Raw genomic sequence first — 20552 nt, 5'->3', positions numbered from 1 at the left:
ACGCATAAGGTAAGCAAGATGGTGGATCTTGATTACCTATGAGGATAAAGGGGAAAATGATAAAACGCCACCATACTTGTTGTTTCTTTGGCTTCAGCTTCAGAAAAAGTATTCTGCGGTGCCCAAGATTAACTATGGTTCACGCCCTGGAACCACTTTTTTTTTGTAGAAACACACTGCTCTGGTTCAAAATTACTTTTGGGGACCGGGAATAGGTTCCAAACCATGTTGGTGGAAAAGGGGTTTTTGGGAACATTCCTCTTACTTTCGGCTAAAAACACCATTTAAAACTTTAAATGCGTTCCAAAGGATTGGTCTATCACCAAATGTTTTAACTTTTTTTGTTTTTTTTAATTGCAGTATAAATTGTATGATTTTGCTTTTGTTCAGATTCTGCATTTTCCTACCAAAAGCTGATGACATCACATACTCTGCTGCTTGAGCTAAGGTTTTTCATTGTCACACTTTTTGCAAATAAATACCTCCCACTATTACACCTTCAATACTACATAAACCATTAATACATCAAAATGTAGCATAGTGTGTCTTCAATAACAGTGTTGCAGTCATCATGCCTCTACCTGTTAAGCCCTGCTGGCAGGTAGAGCTGTGTGTGGTGTGTTTGATTTTTTTTTTTTGTTTAATCACAAATGAATTAGACATAGTAACAGTTACAATAGTGCTTCCACTTGAAAAATATTCTTTTATTTCTTACCTTTACACATGTACCAAAGGTTTGCATGTAGACCTTATACCTGTGGAGCTATTCTTGATTTATTCCAGGTATGTCATTTCAGGCGCAAATGGCTTCTAAAACCCTTTGGGCTTAAAAGGTTAAAAACATGATGATGGCTTCTCCGTTAATCATGAAGTAAAAATCTGAACAGAAATTAATTTTCCAACCATTACTATCTCAGACACACACATGCTCTGAACAGTACTCACCATTGGTTGCTTAGCTTTTTTAGCTTAAGATTGTAAGGACAGACAAAAGAATTGTGGGATGCTTAGTGACACAGTTGTTAGCATCGGTTAGCATTGTTGCCTTGCAGCAAGAAGGTCCTGGGTTGGACCTGGGGTTTTTCTGCATGTTCTCCGTGTTCCTCCAACTCTCCATAAATATGCCTGTTATGTTAATTGGTAACTCTAAATTGCCTTTAGGTGTATGAATGAGTGCATGCATGGTTGTTTGTGTGTTGCCCTGCGGTGGACTGGCGACCTGTCCAGAGTATACCCCGCCTCTCACCCATAGACTGCTGGAGATAGGCACTGGCTTTCCCACAACCCACTATGGAATAAGCGGTAGAAAATGACTGACTGACTGACTGACTGGCTGACTGACTGTAAGTGTGCATGGTTGTTGGTCCTGTGTGTCTCTGTGCCCTGTGATGCACCATGGACCTGTTCAGGTGAACCCTGTTTCTCACCCAGACAGCAAGAGATAAACAAGACCTTCCTGCGCAGATAATCAGGTATAGAGAAATGTAAGAACTACACTGGAACAATCACATGGTAACAGCAACACAGAGTAACACAAATTTTAATGCTGTTCTATTATCTTTTAGCTCTGATAGAAGTACAAGTATGATGACAATCGAATTTGTAGGCAAAACTGTTTTCACTTCACTGTTCAAAGTTTTAAACCTATTTTTACACTGCATTGAACTTTCCTATTTGGTCTCTATAAGTCTACGGCTCAGACTCCATTCTCCCCAGAGAAAACTGTCTTCTCCGGTTTCCAACAAGAGAAAAGAAAATGCATGTAAGTTTAATTGATGATTCTATTGTAAACTGGCCAAAGGTTTGAGTTTGTGTGAGTTGTTTGTCTCTGAATTAGCACTGCAACAGCCAACCTGGCCCTGATAAACAATATAATGGGACGAGGTCCAACTCCTACCTAATCTTTTCGTGAAAAGGACAAAGTAGGAAGCGAAAGCGAGACGATAGTGTTCGTAAGGGATTAAAAGTTACAACAGGATCATGTTTTAGTGGACAGGTGAAAGATCTGCCATTTCCCAAGCCACTGCTGGGCCTGACTCCAATTCTTCACAGCATTACAAAGCTGGTAATTTATACATATTGACATAGGGCTGTTTTAAAGGATATGAGCTGGAGGGAACTTACCTGCAGTCATAACTCCATTAATGTCTTCATTTTGCAGAGATTTGTTTTTTCTCAAAGGCTGAAGCTAATCAGTAGTGATAGACAGAAGTGGGTTTCTATCATTTTAAAAGAGCTTAATTCTGAAAGATATCATAGGGCGCCAATCGGACTGGGAAATTAAGCTATTTTATTGATTTATTTACACAAACTGAAGAAGTTAAGAGTTATCGGTTCAGGTAAGACACAACCTCTCCACAGAACCCAACTTATAGAAATTCTGAACTACCACTTCAACATACACTATACTATATACTTTAAATAAATGACAGATTGCTATAATAAAATTGTTTTATAATCATCGTAAGCGCTTGTTTTGGTCTCAGCTGCATCTAAGATTAGCACACATGGGGTCCAACTAATTCAGGGCAGCCCCCTCCTGCTTACTGTCCCAGCTGGATCCAACAGAGTTAATGTGGAAAGGCGAAAAGCTCTCCGGGCATCTAGTTTTAAGGACAAGAGAGTAATTAAAGGGGATCTAAAAGGAGGTCAGACCCTAACCTTTGTCACCCGCAGATACATTCACAGTCATCCATCACACAACCAGCATGGCTTTAATTAGTTTAAAATCTTTCTCTAAGATGAGACATCAAAAAGGTATCAAATGAATTCAAAAGACACATTTAGTTGTTTTATGGTATAATGCTAAAAACATGGATAATGAAAGAATTATTAGAATATATTTTACCAATGAAAGAAAGAGATCTTTCACCTCAGGCTCAGAGCAAACAAAAATACTTAGTGACTGATTAGGTTGTCTCTTTGGTTAGTCTTTATTTAACACATTAAGTATATAACCACGTCAACACACACTTAAGTATTCAGAGAATTTCCCCTGCCTGCAATATATATTATTAAAAACTACATTACAATAAATGGTACAGATACACTGTAGACCTTTGGCTTCCAGCTGTTATATTGAACAAAGGGAAACAAATCATAACTTTCTAATCACCACAACCTGTTCCCTGCTTACCGTTTCAGAAATACAAGATGAATAAGGGAGTGATTGCAGTAGTAGCATAGGGTTACATGAGTTAACTGTTCTAATCCCGTCAGCAGAGGTTGTTTCCTTTTCTTCTGTCAAATGGAGTTTCTCCGGCACTGAAGTGGGCATCTGTGTCCAAGAAAAACAGTCCACTGTGAAACTCCCTAAAGCGCCAGGACTTAGTTTTGGTTGGCACGGTGGGCAGTGAAAGCAGAAGAAAAAATACTCCAGGCTCCCTGTCAGCAATATCCTGACTGATAACCAGGCAGCAGCACAGCAAGCCTATGCTCCTGCTAAACGTTCTGTGACACTTGGACCCATACAAGTTACATGCTACACAGTGGGAAACCTACCTGTGTTGTTTGTTCCTTTACCGATGTTGTGACACTTCCAGGTGTTGAGAAGATAGCTAAACATATCTAAATCCAGCTCCTCAGAGTTCTTATGATGATGATGTGACATCAAAGGAGAAAACTGGGTGCAAAACTCATATCCAATTGTTGCTTTTATTCCATATTTTCAGTATTATGAATGCGTTGCCAAAACTATGGGGTCACTTGCCTTAACACCCACTTAAACTTTACTGACATCCCATTCTTAATACAAAGGCTTTAATACTGTGTTTGTCCACTCTTTGCAGCTACAACAGCTTCGGCTCTTCTAGGAAGGTTGTCTCCAACATTTTTAGAAGTGTGTTTAAGGGAATATTTCATCATTCTTCCAGGTAAGCATTTGTGAGGACAGGAACTGATGTTGGACAATCAGGGTTGGCTCGAAAGTTCAATTCAAGACTCTCATCCATGTCTTAATGGGTCTTGCTTTGTGCACTGGTGTGAAAAGCCCATCTCCAAACAAAGTTGGGAGCATACAATTGTCCAAAATGCATTAAGAGCTTTTTTTTACTGGAACTATGGGGCCAGGCTTAAAACAGGCACTCAACTCAAAACAAGCCGACCGCCATAATCCCCTCAGCACCAAACTTTACACTTTACCAAAACTGATGGAGGCAAATGGCGTTCTCTTGGCAACATATAAACCCAGACTCATGTATTGGATTGTCTGAAACAGAGGTGGCGGTGGTGGCATCTTTTACATCACTACATCTGACACTGGAATGCAGCTGTTTGGCCATGAAAACCCATTCCATGAAGCTCTTCATGAACTGTTCTTGAGCTAAGGTGACCAGATTTCCAAAATTAAATCCAGTGACATTTCCAGCTCAGAGATAAAATAATAATTAAATGGTATCAAGATGAAATGAATAAATTAGGAAAGTAACAGTTTTGTTTATTTTTACGTATTTATTCTTTTTTAAATAATAAACATCAAGTGTGACAGTGGGAATGTGTCTCTCCACTCTGTTGTAAGCTCATACAACAGAAGAAATGCACATTTAACCAGGTGATTATCTCTCTCTCCTCATCATTCTCAATTCATGCAGTTCTTGCCTTATTCACAGTTTCCCTGTCACTGATTCCTTTATCTTTTGGTTAGGAACTTTCATGTTATGTCCAAACAGAGAAGATAAACACACCAAAGCCTGAATGTATATTTTAACAAATCACAATAATCAATTAGCAAAACAACTTATAACTAGCTCTGAAAATATAAACTAAAGGTCAGCAATCAATTCAATAGTATCTTTCTTTGAACGAACCGTTGTTGACACACTAGCGCCACCAAACCAAATCAGGCACCATTTTACAAGGTGTTTTTTTTTTTATCATCCTGTTATGATTTCTCCCACTTTCTCTCAATCACATTGCAGCGACTCCCTCTGCTCTCATCTTGCCTTTTGTAGTTCATCTTCTTTCATTCATGGTCATTCTTTCGATTTTTGACAAGCTACAGCACCTAAATAGGGCCTAAATAAAATTTGTGAAAATGTATTTATATAATGAAACACGAACTAACATAAAAAAGAGAAGGTAGAAAAGATTTTGGAAAAAACAAATTGTAAAGAAGTCATCACTTTATTTTTTGGTGATTGATAGCAGGACTGTCAAATGCCTCATCTGCTAATAGGAGCAGTGGAGCAGAAGGCCAGACAAAGATGACAGCCCCTTTTTGTCTTTAAACTGCCTCTCAAACAAATCCAACCGTCTCTCCATGAAAACTATTCATGGCACTATTAAAGTAATTGTGTCGCGTGACATGTATAAAATCAACATCAATGCTACACTGCCTCAGCCTATTTAAAAAACTGACAGGCCAGAGAAACTGATGGGGAAGAGGACAGAGAGACTGGCATGGGAAGAGATGAAAGGCAGCTGTGATGACAGAGGCTTGAGTGGAATAACAACAGGTAGGGTATCTCCATATAAAAGAAGAAGCATCTTTTGAGACTTAAATTTAAAAAGTAAATTGTTTTCCAAAATAAAAACCATAAAATTACTCCTTGAAGACATTCACTCTGAAGCAGTAATAACTGGAAGAAGACATTTAGTTAAGGGATACAAAATATTTACATAGCAGTTCATTCATAAATATGACTGATTATCTGTTTTCTTTATTTTATTTGAAGACAAAATCAGGAATATCCCATATATTCAGGTTCCTATTTTCATGCTTCAAATAAGATGTAACTTAAACAGAGCTTAACTAAGTTGGAAATATAAGAAAAAAATATATGCAGGGACTGTATGAACTGTAAATATGGTTACATCTCACAAAATTAGAATATGAATATTTGAAATATTTCATAAAGTGAAACTCATAGATTAGTTACACCATCCATCCATCCATTTTCTATACCAACTTCTTCTATACAGGGTCTATGGGCGAGAGGCAGGGTACACCCTGAACAGGTCACCAGTCCATCGCAGGGCAACGCAGAGATACACCAGACAAACAACCAGGCACTCACCCATTCATACCTAAGGGCAATTTAGATAGTTCAGTTTACCCAACAGTCATGTTTTTGGACTGTGGAAGGAAGCCGGAGTACCAGGAGAGAATCCACGCATGCACAGGGAGAACATTCAAATTCCATGCAGAAAGAACCCAGGACCTTCTTGCTGAAAGGCAACAGTGCTACCAACTGCACCACAATGCAACTTGATTAGTTACACATAGAGGAAAAAAAGTAGAGCATTTATTTCTTGTGGTTTGGATAATTTTGGCTTACAGATAATGAAAAGGATGTGTTTAGCTTATGTGGCATAGTTGCTTATGTGGCCCTTTGGGAAAAATATTGCCCATCGCTGGTTTAGTTCATAATTAATAATTTGATGTATTACTTGATGTTGTACAGTTTGTTCATTTTAATATATCTGTGCGCTCAGTATAAAGGTAGTTAAGGTATGTGTTTTCATTAAAATTATCAGTTTAACTGAATAGAATAGAATAGAATAGAATAGAATAGAATAGAATACAAATTAAGGTGTGTCTCGTTACTGAAAAGCAGTATATAAATAACCTTACCTTACCTTACCTTACCTTACCTTACCTTACCTTACCTTACATAGATACACACAAATGCACAAAATATGAAAGCAGAAAATAAGAATAAGAGACTGTACAGTAACAGAGAATTTACAACATAGGAAGCAATACTATACAGTTATTAAAAATAGCATATTCAGATTAAAAGAAACGTGCAACTGAGTAGGGAGATTTAAAAGATATACAAAATGTGAATGTATATTTGTGCATAACAAAACAACACACTAATTACAAGAAATGGAAAAACTGCAAATAACAACACTTACAGAGTTTGTTGGGAGTAGTAATGGTTATATAGTCACCGACAAACTCCACCATAGAAGATGGTTGATGCCACCACAGAGTCAGAAGATGTCTTCAAGAGCATCCCTGGCTTTCCAAAAGGCCTCAGTCTCCTCAGCAGATAGAGTCTGGTCTGACCCTTCCTGTTAAGAGCATCAGTGATGCGACTTCATTCCAGTTTATCGATCAGCTGAAAAGAGAGGTACTTATAAGAGTCCACTATCTCCATATCAGTTCCCTGGATGTTCATCAGTGCAGTGTAGTGGGAGGACAGAAACAATGCCAGAACAGTTCCCAGCTGGACCCCTGTCCTGCAGACCAGCCTCTACACTTGTCATATACTTAATGAGTAGGAACCATGAACCATTTGTTGGAGCTTTTCTAGTTTGTTGCAAACATTTTGACTAAAATGTTGAACATTGGTCTAAATGTACAATATCTAAAGTATTGGGTGAATAATCAAAATCCATCAATGCCCAAAATCAGAAACCTGGGTTGAGTAAAATGTTGACCAACTAACAGTTCTTCAGATGAGCTTGTCATCTAAGTTTGCTTAAAAAACCTAAAGAACAGAGAAAGTGTTGAGCATTAAAGCCCGGAGGGACTTTGGACTATTTAACACTTCAGTAGATGTGATCTACCATGAATATGCAGCATGAAACCAATGAAACAGGTTCAAAAGGTGTTTTGTCTTTGTCCTCTCGCAGATCCCCCGACAGAAGTACTTTAAAATCTAAAGTTTTATTAATTCATGACCTCTATTAAAGTAAAAAACGTATTATATTCAGGAGTTTGGCGGTGGAACAAATTTTATTTTTCAGTTAAAGCAAATAAGTCTGACTTAAATTTAATGCACCAACTGTGAGATTTGTTTTTTCAATCAAGAATTTTTAATTTTACCGGCTCTTTATGGCTCTCATCAACCGCATCCAGCCCCACTCCACTCTAATTTCAAACATATTACCATAACACTTTAAATCTACACGGCCCTGCTCTAATTTACAAGGGTTTTATCTTGACAAATCAGTTCCACTCATCTAATCATCTCATCTAATGCAGAGACTGATATCTCCACAAGGCAATCTGTTACTCTGAGATTGCTCTCATTCACTTTCACTCACAAAACACACTTCACACTGTATCCACAGGAACTGCCACCCTCCTCCCAAGAGGATGTGTTACATTTCTATATGTCAGTGCTAACTGTCGCCATATGGTGCTTCCTAGAGGACTGGTTGTGACTGTCAGAGCAAAATCTGCCGTTGGGGACGAACCCACAGGCTACTGACAGATGACAATTGCCACACCATTGAAAAGCCATTGAAACAGGCAGATTGCATGGGAGAGGTGCTAACACACTGATTTTTATTTTTATTTTATTTGCCAAATAGGGAGAAATGTGCCCATAGTTCTGTTTGAGGTACTCTTCAATTGCACAGAAAATGTGTTAATGTGCAAAAAAGCTGAGTTATTCATTAATTGAGAACTCTGCATGGGGAAAGTGTTGAACAATTAGTCTGTGCATTGATACCTGCCTGAGAATATCTCTGAAACAAAAGCAGCCACATCTTTCTTATTGACATCTTGTGTGTCTTCCTTTCCACTGTCGTCCCCTCACCCCTAGAGCTGCATCTCTCTGCCTTATTTAACATCAGAAAGGAGCCGGCGTCCTCAGTGCGTACCTTTAAATCTCCTGAGTCCTTCTCAGAGTCACTTACCAAATACTTAATCACGTTTTGGGATGTCGGCCCTCTCCACCCATTTCACTAATCCATCCCAAGCCACATTGCCATTGTCTCCAGGTAAGACTGAGACTCAAAAGGGCTTAAGGTTATCCTAAGAGACAGAGGCCTGGTTTGTTGGAGTCAGACTGAGCCCCGATGAGGAGTAAAGTTTTCCGCAGGATCCCAATTAATGTTACACTTTTTACTGAGCATGGTATTTACTATATTTACGACCAATCGCAGCAGTACACAGATTTGTGTGTGTGTGTACTGCAAAAAAACTGTGTATATAAATATTCACATCTCAGCACAAACTGTTCCAAGTGCAGTATTTGTGTGTGAGACAAGAGCAGTATGTAGCACCCAACATCACGCAGAATGTAATCAGTCTTAATTGGTTCAGTCTGATTATTATTTATTATTATTTCCTCAAAAGTCTTTATTCAGCAAGCCTCTAGATGCACACTCAGGAAACAGCTCCTAATTACTAATGGATGATGATTAAACACTGAGGTCAGCCAGGGTGTGTGTGTGGGGAGGAGAGAGGGGTGGGGGCAAACGCAGGGAACAAATGTTTACTTGTCTAATTTAACAAATAATTTCCACAAAATTTCAGCATGCTTTCAGTGTAAGTATTTAAAAACACCTAAGATGTGTTTGGTTCTACAATAATGATCTAAGAAAACCAGATGTAAAATTCCAGGCGCTCTGCAGCATCTTTTACAATTGAGTTTCTTCTAATGTATGATGGATAGTTTTCCATTTAAGTCATCTACTTTTTGATTAACTTTATTGATTAATACAATAATGCAAGGTTTAAGAAACTATTTGGCTGTGTATGTGGATGAGGCGAAAAACATCTAAAGTTAGGTAAGTTCTCACTGGTAGATTCTATCCATTGAGCTATACGGCTGAAAATACATCTGAACAATATCTAATTTGCCAGCTGGCCTAAACTGGGATCTATTTGGACTTAAAATCAAGTTTTCTGACATTTATTATTCTGAATGTTTTAGACAAAATTGATAAACATAGTCGAAGACTTACGCTGTGAAGTTTTTGTTATAAATAGACTGTGTTCACTAGTTGAGGTGCACAACCACACATCTGTCAGTTTGCAAAATAGTGAAGTGTAGGAATTTTTAAGTATGGCTTATATATTTTCTGACTGCTTTGCACAAATGAAAATAAATTTTGCCTTGTAGACCTCAGCTCTGAGTTATCTCGTTGTTACGTGGGAGAGTTAACGCCCTAACTTCAAAGGTTCAAAGTTGCTGCTGATGTATGATGGTGTAATAGTTCTGGTTGTAAATGATGAGTCATGTTGAATAAGTGACATTTTGTATTTTAAAACCAATCTCAAGTTTGTTCCAGATAATATCCAAAAAGCTTCTTTTTATCAGCACAAAGCCTGTACAACTCACTTTATAAACTCTGAGAGAAAGAAAAAAAGGTTCACACACTGGTAACCGATTGTATATTATTTTATTGCTACCAAAATAAAGAATACCCTTAACCACATAGATCCCAACATAGTCATATCTATCATGAAACAAGAATTAATTGAGATGTTGAATTTTAATTTGTTGGGGGTTGTGGACAATCTTAAATGGGCACAGCTTGTCAATGTCAGTATTTGACTACAGTTTAAGGGTTGGTCTACCAAAAGCCAGCTCGAGGAAAAAGGGATTTAATAATATTTAAATGTTTCATGAATCATAAACTGTGTTTTAAATAGTCTCTAGGCATTGTAGAATAATTCAGTCCAGGTCTGACCAGCAGAAGTATTGTAGTTTTGCTCAAACCCTGCCCTAGGTGGTGGTAATGAAATATGTTTATTATCTGTGAGGAAGATGCATAGAATGCTTTGAGTACAGCAGCACATTAAGCTTTCAATATCACCTGGATGCAACACATGCTGCATCAAGCATGGAGTTTAGGATGTTAGCGACAGCGGTCTTGATACAGGTGGTGAGGGCGTACCCAGCCCATAACAGGCTGCTGGAAACAGAGTTTAGAGCCAAAATAAGTAGTTCTTCATCTGACGTGGGGCTGAATGTCTATTTCAGTTGAATGTCTATTCATTGGTTAAGTCGGCTACCAAGATGTCTATTTGAATTAAAAACTTTATGTTAAATATTGCTGTTTAATAAAAATTGAATCAATTGGGATAAATTTATTAATGCCTCCAATTAATTATATTTTTCACACTGCTACTTTCTACTTTATGCAGCCACATCTGCAAATAATGAAAACAGAGCTAAAGTCAGTTATAATGTAAATATACACGGAAGTTTATAAAAAGTACTTAAAAAGTTATTTTTGGTATAAAACAACAGACATCTCAGATGACCCCACCCGTCCCCAATCTCACCCAACCATTGCACCATCAGCCCATGTTGGGGTTGATGCTCTTTTGGGTACACGCACTCAAGGATTATGGATACCCCACTGTTCAATCATTGATGATCCTTGAACGAAAACATTTGGGTTTTTTCTAAATAATGGACGTTCCAGGCAGTTGGGCGGACATGCCTGCTAGGGTGCAGGAGTAGTAGGAGGAAGGGGGGACACTGATTGAGGATGTGTGTTATTGTATGTCCCAACACACGTTCCCCAGGAGCCAAAAGCACATGGGAGTCCCCATGCATGTACATGAGCGCAACAATCGACATGGACACAGACACATGCTTGTGTCATACCCTGAAGGTGTTCTACCATCTCCTGGAAGATTGGTGTTAAACTGCTCATTGATTTTCTGCTGCCTCTCCCCCACTGCACATCTTAATTTAGCTGGTTGTGTGTGTGTGTGTGTGTGTGTGTGTGTGTGTGTGTGTGTGTGTGTGTGTGTGTGTGTGTTTGTGTGTGTGTGTGTGTGTGTGTGTGTGTGTGTGTGTGTGTGTGTGTGTGTGTGTGTGTGCGTGTGTGTGCATTCCTTTCATTCAAAGAGATAAGTGTGGCCTCCAGACATTCTTGATTCCCCCTCCTGCCTTGTTCTTTTTTAACCCATCTTAAAATCTATCTATCCCTTTACTTCTGCTTCACATGCAGCCTCTTTGTCCTTTACCTCCACCCCCCACTTCATTGTGACTTTGCTGCCAACTTCATCTGGGTTCATCTGGATTTTTTTCTCAGTCTCTTTTGTTGTGTCCATCTTTGTTTCTTCATCAGTTTACACCATATTACAGCCGCCTTGATCCTTTGGCCCTGGATCAACACCATTTATCAAGGCAGGCTAATGTTTGCATCTCTAATTCAAACAGGAGTCACACTGGCTGAAAAATGGCATTCCATGGCGACAGGAGTGTGTGTTTTTTTGGGGAACATGTGGGTGTTATGTCATGATCCCATCAGCCATCCAGTTTCTCCCTTTCCGACCTGTTGCATGTAAAAAATCACAAACCCACCCTTAGGAAGTCACACTTGTGCACAGACATCCACGATGTCTCTAAAACCTGTAAATGTTCACACCAACAATTGATCCATCCCCACATGCACCTACGCTCTCAAGAATCCAGCGTCCAGGTGCAGAGCCTCCCACCGTTAAAGGCCCATCGGGTCAGGAGGAGTATAGATGACATGCTGGCTTTCTCTAATGGATGCGTGAGTTAACATGAGAAGTAACACGGCTGAACATCTAAACATTTACACATGTGACTACAGAGGCGCGATTGATTGCTGCTTTTCTTTCTGCACCCCGCGACTTTTATCACAGAGAGACAATTAGAGGTTAACAGGTCGAATGTGAAAGGTAACATTATTGCTTTGGCTGGGATAAATCATTGAAATGGGACAGAAATGCATCCCATAGGCAAAAGGGAATTGAATCCCAGTTAATCGATTTAACAATGAATGTTTATTATTCTTTCATTTAAATTGGTTGTTTACCTTTTTGATTGGTGATGTTTAATTATTTTTTTTTATTTCTTCTCTGTTTTTGGACTAAAAAACAGTAACACTTAAGTACACTACAAGGGTTCAATCTGGATAACATGCTTTTTTACGTTAAAAAAATCTCTTTAAAAATCCAGAATGCAATTAGCATGGGACATTTTATGCACTTTCTTTTGTTGATTGACCACTGTATTGATGTAGAGTCAACCAGAAAGGGCTTAGCATTTTGAGATTTTTTTGTTTTTTGATGCATCCTTTACAGTGTAGCAAACTTAACGACTTTGTCACCATATTTGGTGAGTATTCAGACCCCTCTAGCAATTTTTTTCAAAAAAGCAATTAGCGACAAATCTAGCAATGTTTTTCTGTGTTATTGGAGACTTCGGCGACTATAGGTGAACGCACCAAACGTTCTGCAGTTACTGTCCTCAGCGAGCAGCGAGTGCTACCATGAGCCCCTCTCACTTCTGACAGGTGATCAATCTCAGAGTAGCCTTCTCGTGCAGCAAACCCCGCCTGCAATCAGAGCAGAGAGGAGATCCCACTCCACTCCGTGTCCACGTTGCAAATGAATCACACATGTGGTCCCACCCTGGATAAAAATCAGGATGTAAATATAATTTAAATATAATTTTTAATGTGATGTTTTGTTTTTGCTGACACTGTTACACTAAAATAAATCTTAGTATTTGACTCACACAGTCTCAGTCACTTATTCACCTCGTCCGCTGTGTGTGCCTCTGTTAAATCTAGCTAGCTGTTAGCTCATCATGTCTCAATCTAAGATGGACAGTCAAAGATACAGAAAGGAGTAGGAATCAATCCCTGAGTTCAAAGGCTGGTTGAAGCCGTTTATTGGGGATCATACAAGGGCACACAGCCTGTATTGTAAGACTGATTTTTATGCTAAACAGTGACAATAAAAATCACATTGGAAGTCAAAAACAAAATCAAAAAGCAAAACCTGATAACAGCTCCACCCAAAGCAAACTGCCATTAATAATTAAAAAAGTCGACACTGCCGTAAAGACTGAAACCACCATGACATTAGGTATGGCTGAACATTGTTCCATGTGTAACCTGCTTTGCTGAGGCATGTCACACCATTCAAATCATCAATAAGACAATGCGTTGTGTAATGACAACAGCTCAGGAGTTCTGGGTCAGCCTAACTGATGGCATGTTTATTCTGCACAGAATGGAATAAAATAGTTCAGTACCACGAAAGAAACACCCAGCCGATATCAGTTTGACATCAGTTCACCTTCCTCCACTGGAGTTTTATCATAATATTTAACATCAAATGCTAATATAATTAATCATGTTACATATTCTAGATCGGGACAAAACAATTAAAACTAAAAGAAACACACACCACCGGCTGATCTTTGAAGTCAGTGCTGGGTGAGCTACAGTTGACCAACAAGACTTTAGAAGATTGGAAGTAAACTGTAAGCAGGAAGATTGTCTTAAACTTCTTGAAAGTTTAATTAGCCTACAGTCTGTGAGTAGCAGGGTATTAAATCCACTGGCAAATTTTAATGTACTCAAAGAGCGAACTGATGGATATATTAGTCCCAAATCATACCAGCAGGTGCGACTATCAGACAACACTGAAGCATTTAAGAACATGTCAGTTTTCGAATTCAAGGAAACTCTAAAGCACACAGGTCTGGGAGAAACAGAAAAAATACCCTAGCTCCTTGGTTAGTCTCCTTTAGACATAGTCAAGATTGTTCAGCAGTGGCGTGTCATCCATCTTAGTAAGTGGACTGAAACAAAAACACAGTGGGCTTCTGGAGCGAGATTTGGAAATTCAGGAATGCAGCTGATATCAACCCATTTCAGAAAAGAGCCTTGGCTGCTGTGTCTGTGTTGTCCTTGACACACTCAAATGCTGAAGGTGATAGATTATTCAGACAGATAAGAGTGGTAAAAAACAAACTTAGAAATCTTATGTCTTTGCTGATTGTTAACTCCTTCCTTTATGTCAGATATGGTTTAAAGTTGTCTGATGAGGCTTGCTTTGAGCACAAGTTGCCTAATAATGTTTTGCAGCTTTTTGGGACATCAGCTGCTTAGTCATTTAAGTCAGCTTCCTCATATGAACCTGCCATAGAAAGCCTTGACCAAACTGAAGATGACACACTCTTCCTGTGAGCCAGCGCAATTTGATATTCTAATAAAACTGATTTATGTAGTGTGGATTCAGGCAAAGTGTTAAGGTTATGAAATTATTTCATAAAGATCATTTGTAGTTCTAAACATATTTAGTGTTTTTTACTCACTTTCTTTCTATCTTTCCAACTGTGAAATTTCACTCTCCACAAATTTGGATCACAATTACGTGACCAAATATGCAAATAGGGTGATGACATCAACTAATAACTTTTAGAACAGCCAATAGCTATACTATACTACGTTATACTATACTCTACTATACTATACTATACTATACTGTACTTTACTTTACTATACTATACTATACTATACTATACTATACTATACTATACTATACTATACTATACTATACTATACTATACTATATTATACTATACCATGCTATGCTATGCTATACTATACCATGCTATGCTATACCATGCTATACTATACTATACTATACTATACTATACTATACTATACTATACTATACTATACTATACTATACTATACTATACTATACTATGCTATGCTATGCTATGCTATACTATACTATACTATACTATACTATACTATACTATACTATATTATACTATACCATGCTATGCTATGCTATACTATACCATGCTATGCTATGCTATGCTATGCTATGCTATACTATACTATACTATACTATACTATACTATACTATACTATACTATACTATACTATACTATACTATACTATACTATGCTATACTATACTATACTATACTATACTATACCATACTATACTATAATTCAATTAAATTCAGTTTTATTTATATAGCGTCAATTCACAACACATGTTGTCTCAAGGCACTTCACAACAGTCAGGTACATACACTCCAAGTAATCCTAACAATTGAACAGTGCAGTCTGAGTTAGCTTTTTATTCAAATTGGATAAAAGTTTTTCTATCTAAGGAAACCCAGCAGATTGCATCCAGTCAGTGACTTGCAGCATTCACTCCTCCCGGATGAGCATGTAGAGACAGTGGACAGTCACTGGCGTTGACTTTGCAGCAATCCCTCATACTGAGCATGCATGTAGCGACAGTGGAGAGGAAAAACTGCCTTTTAACAGGAAGAAACCTCCAGCAGAACCAGGCTCAGTGTGAGCGGCCGTGTGCCACGACCGACTGGGGGTTTGAGAGAACCGAGCAGAGACACAAAAAGAACACAGAAGCACTGATCCAGAAGTACTTTGTATGGGAAGGAAAAGTAAATGTTAATGGATGTAGCTCCTTTAGTCGTTTCACCTAGAAAGAAAGAACAGATAAACTCTGAGCCAGTTTTCAAGGTTAGAGTCTGAAAGAGAGCACATATAATTAGTTACAGTAAAAGCTCAGTCAATTTCCATGTCTAGGAGAGAGAAAGGGTTAAACACTAAAAGACAAGGCTATGTGGATCATCGGTAGAGGGTGAGCATTAAGTTGTTGCCAGCAGAAACTCGGACGATTCCCCTCTCCAGAAAGGTGTCATAGGCAGACACAGACCCAGGCCAGATGTAGCTTTTAGGAAGAGAAAAGAGAGAGCAAGGTTAGAAGCTGAAATAACAGCAAATAATGCAGAATTGGAGAGTAGTGCGAGAATGTAGCGAAGACGGTGAAAGTGGTCATTATGTCCTCCAACAGCCTAAGCCTATAGCAGCATAACTACACAGATAGTTTCAGTTCAGATTATTTTGTTAAACGGCGCTTATTTACAACAATGTCGTCTCAAGGCACCTCACAAAGGGTCCCACTGATGGTCATTGTTATACTAAAAACCACAATGATTGGGATACCTTCCTCTGTCAGACTGATTATAACCATTGGAAAAGAGAAGGGGTCATAGAGGTAGCAGAAATGGAGGGTGTGTTTGCACCTCAACCATAACTGAGCCGGTTTAGGCTAAACTTGACTCCCCCTTACTCCAACCAACAGGGAGGGAAGAAGACGGAGGTAAAAAATAAGGAAGATAGCTCAGGATAAACTAAGCCACTCTAACTATAAGCTTTATCAAAAAGGAAAGTTTTAAGCCTAGCCTTAAAAGTAGACTGGGTGTCTGCCTCACGGACTAAAGCTGGGAGCTGGTTCCACAGGAGAGGAGCCTGATAACTAAAGGATCTGCCTCCCATTCTACTTCTAGAGACTCTAGGAACCACCAGTAAACCTGCAGTCTGAGAACGAAGTGCTCTGTTAGGAACATATGGAACAATCAGATCTCTGATGTATGATGGAGCTAGATCATTAAGGGCTTTATATGTGAGGAGGAGAAATTTAAATTCTATTCTGGATTTAACAGGGAGCCAATGAAGGGAAGCTAAAATAGGAGAAATATGATCTCTCTTTTTAATTTTCATCAGAACTCTTGCTGCAGCATTTTGAATCAGCTGAAGGCTTTTAACTGCATTTTGTGGACATCCTGATAGTAACGAATTACAATAGTCCAGCCTTGAAGTAACAAATGTATGGACTAGTTTTTCAGCGTCACTCCTAGATAGGATATTTCTAATTTTGGCAATGTTCCGGAGATGAAAGAAGGAAATCCTAGAAACCTGTTTAATATGGGATTTAAATGACATGTCCTGGTCAAAAATAACGCCACGGTTGCTGTTTTTTTTACTATACTATACTATACTATACTATACTATACTATACTATACTATACTATACTATACTATACTATATTATACTATACTATACTATATTATGGTATGTTATACTATGCTATACTATACTATACTATATTATATTATGGTACGTTATACTATGCTATACTATACTACACTACAATACACTATGCTATACTATACTATATTACGCTATACTATACTATACCATCCCATTCCGTACTATACTATACTATGATATGCTTATACTATACTATACTATACTATACTATACTATACTATACTATACTATACTATACTATACTATGCTATGCTATACTATACTATACTATACTATACTATACTATACTATACTATACTATACTATACTATACTATACTATACTATACTATACTATACTATACTAAAGGACCTGTCTCCCTCCTGCTCAGCTGGTACTCAGCTGCTGCCATTAGTCTTTCACCACAGGTGCACCTTAGGGCTGTATCATCCCACCACTAATGTTCACTGACTTTTCTGAGCCTGTTAAACCAGACCACATATATCACAGTGTTATTAAAGACATTAGCCATGTTATGTAATGGTGTGATTGACATTTATGTATTAAAAATGTAAAAAAATAAAATAAAACAAAAAAACTCAAGTAGATAGTGCTGGACCCTTAAGTCGTGGGTGACTGGATAGCCCTTAAAAGCATCTCCAGCACCCTATAGTCCTGTACACCCTGTGTGTGCAAGAGAGAAACAAACTAAGCTGACCATGTGTGTTTGTGTTTTTCACTTTGCTGTTGTTTTTCAGCAATGAGACGAAGAAATGTCTTGAATGCCAGTCATGACAGCAAAGTAATAAGTCCTCCCTTCCCCACAAACTGCCTTGCATGCCTTTGTTTCTCCAGGTTTACTATTTTGTACATTTCACACACACACAAGAATCCAAACAGTAAATGAAACAGAGGGTAGATGTAGACAGAGACAGTGTCCTTGCCTTGGGTTGTACGTTGATTTTGTTGCTTTGTTCTGAGCCAATCCCCCACCAAGCTGCACCTGTGATTCTGTGGCGGTTGGCTGATGAACTTATTGATAAGAAAATCTTTTACAAATCTTATTCCTTGCAGTAAAGAAAAGAACAACTGTGTTTCACTGTGCCTTCAGGGCCCCCAAATCCCTGACCTGGTCCCCCTTTCACCTCTACGTCTCCTGAGACTACAGCTTGCTCTAACCAACTGACCAGTCTGAGTTGGAGGCAGAGCGGCTTTGTAACTGACCCTTGTGTAAATAAATAAAGGACCAGAGGCAAGCTTTGCTGTGATTGTCAATATTTAGAAAGACCTCTTGATTGTCAGGCACTGATAATGTGCGAGTCATCATCTGAGGCTGGAGCCAACTTCTTGTTCCGCTTGTGTTAGCCTATTAGCCAGGATCGAGTAATGAATTAAAGATCAATAGGAGTGGTTTGATAAATCTCCAGTCGGGATACCACTGGATGCTTGTTTAAATTCCCAATTCTCCTTGATGTAGCAATAAATAAAAATGTTTATAGGCTGAAGGCTTTTTTTTCTTGCGTTCTGGGTTCTGGCAAGGCTGGGTACAAATTGCTGTTAAAAAACAGAAAACTGTAAAACCCTGCTTGAGCTGTAATGTTGATAAATAAAAACAGTAAAGCACAGGAAGAGGAGGGGTGGGGAAAAATGGCTGTAAGATTTATGGTGCTGGTAAAAAGGTGTGAAATATTACCATGCTATGTGAGTAGTTCATTCATTTGGCTAAGTGATTAAAATGAAGATGAGGGTGCAAGGGGAGAGTGAGGGGGGTGGATCTTGCCTGGCACCACTGCTGCCCGCTAGTTTTACCCACCATTCTTGTGTGGCGTTGATTAAGACACACAAACCTTATGAGCTCGTGAACTTTAGGCCCAATTAGAGAGATTAGAACCATAAAAGCAATCTATGGTCACCCTTTGTTTAATGGTTTGAGCAAAGTTGTGGTGACCATGGCTGCAAAACCCTTATTAAAACATGGTAACATTGGCCTCCTAGATGCTCTGAAACGCTTCAGGTGGCACTGCCCTCTCCCCTTCAAGGAGAGTCTAGCTCTAGGCATGTAAATGTAAATATCCAAATGACTAAGGCAACCTTTAACACTGGCATAACTATGTTCCGGGTGTCCTATTTGTACAATTTGTAGCTGTTAATTATATATTTAGATTCTGCTTGTGCGGGGATGCACAAACTGTCTAAAGTAAAGGGAATTAGTGCAAGCATGTGGGTTTTAGGAGGAAACAGGAACACATAAAGCACTCCCCCAAACAGTCCTCACTGGAGACACACACCAGTCCTTTCTCCTGTGGCTGTGCTCTGAAGAGAATAATTTCAATCTTTTATTCATGCTTTTTATTGTAACCCTTGAATATGGGTGAGAACCCATGAGGTCTCTAATCCAGGAGGGCCAGCCGCCTGGTGTGTGCTGTGTACCGCTCCGAGTACACGATTCTCTATTGTGGTCTCAATCAATCACATACTCATTACACCAGCGCTAAAAGTGCCAGGGCAAGCCAACAGCCATGCCCGAAGCCCCAGTCTGCTGCTCTTCCAGATCATGTTTCTGCCAGGCATACCAGGGGGTGTGCATGATTACCCCTTTTGCCAACCCAGCTATCTGTTGTGTCAATGTGTCCAGAGAGTGCCAGTGCCATATTGTTATGATGCATGGCTGCTGTCTGATGCTGTTACACAACAGTGCTTTCAGGCTGTAGGAGCCCTCTGGGAACGCTGGTGGCTGTTACAGCCACTCGTGATTATTCATTCTGATTTGTTTGCCAGCAAGTGGCTTGCATAAAAGAGAAAGAAAATGCAAAACAGAATGATAAAATTTCGTCAGATTTGCATTATTGGCAATCTTGTTTCCAAAGCCTTTTTTTCTTTATGCAAAAGTAAAAGCGATATGAGTGGCATTCTCCACAGTTGGGTACAAACAAGCATTCGTTTTACAAGGAAACTTCACAAAAACAACGGCTTAATCACTCCTTCTGGTATGCATGCCCTAAAACATGCTGGATCTGATCTGGCATAGGATTGGAGAAGAAATCACGTAATTCGATGTCCATAGCAATTACAACACGTTGAAGTTAATGGGTGAGGTGGGGGCAAACCTCAGGATTCTCTGTAAATGCGCGTCCAACTGTCCAACCAAGACAGGTCAGGGGTCTATCTTGGTTGGACTCAGGCTGCAATTTGATGGTAAAGGTAATGAGTCAGATGGGAAATGAGAC

Source organism: Girardinichthys multiradiatus, chromosome 18, assembly GCF_021462225.1.
Source record: "Girardinichthys multiradiatus isolate DD_20200921_A chromosome 18, DD_fGirMul_XY1, whole genome shotgun sequence".
In the NCBI taxonomy this organism is placed as follows: Eukaryota; Metazoa; Chordata; class Actinopteri; order Cyprinodontiformes; family Goodeidae; genus Girardinichthys; species Girardinichthys multiradiatus.
The sequence above is the reverse complement of the archived record's forward strand: the minus strand, read 5'-3'. Positions refer to the sequence as shown.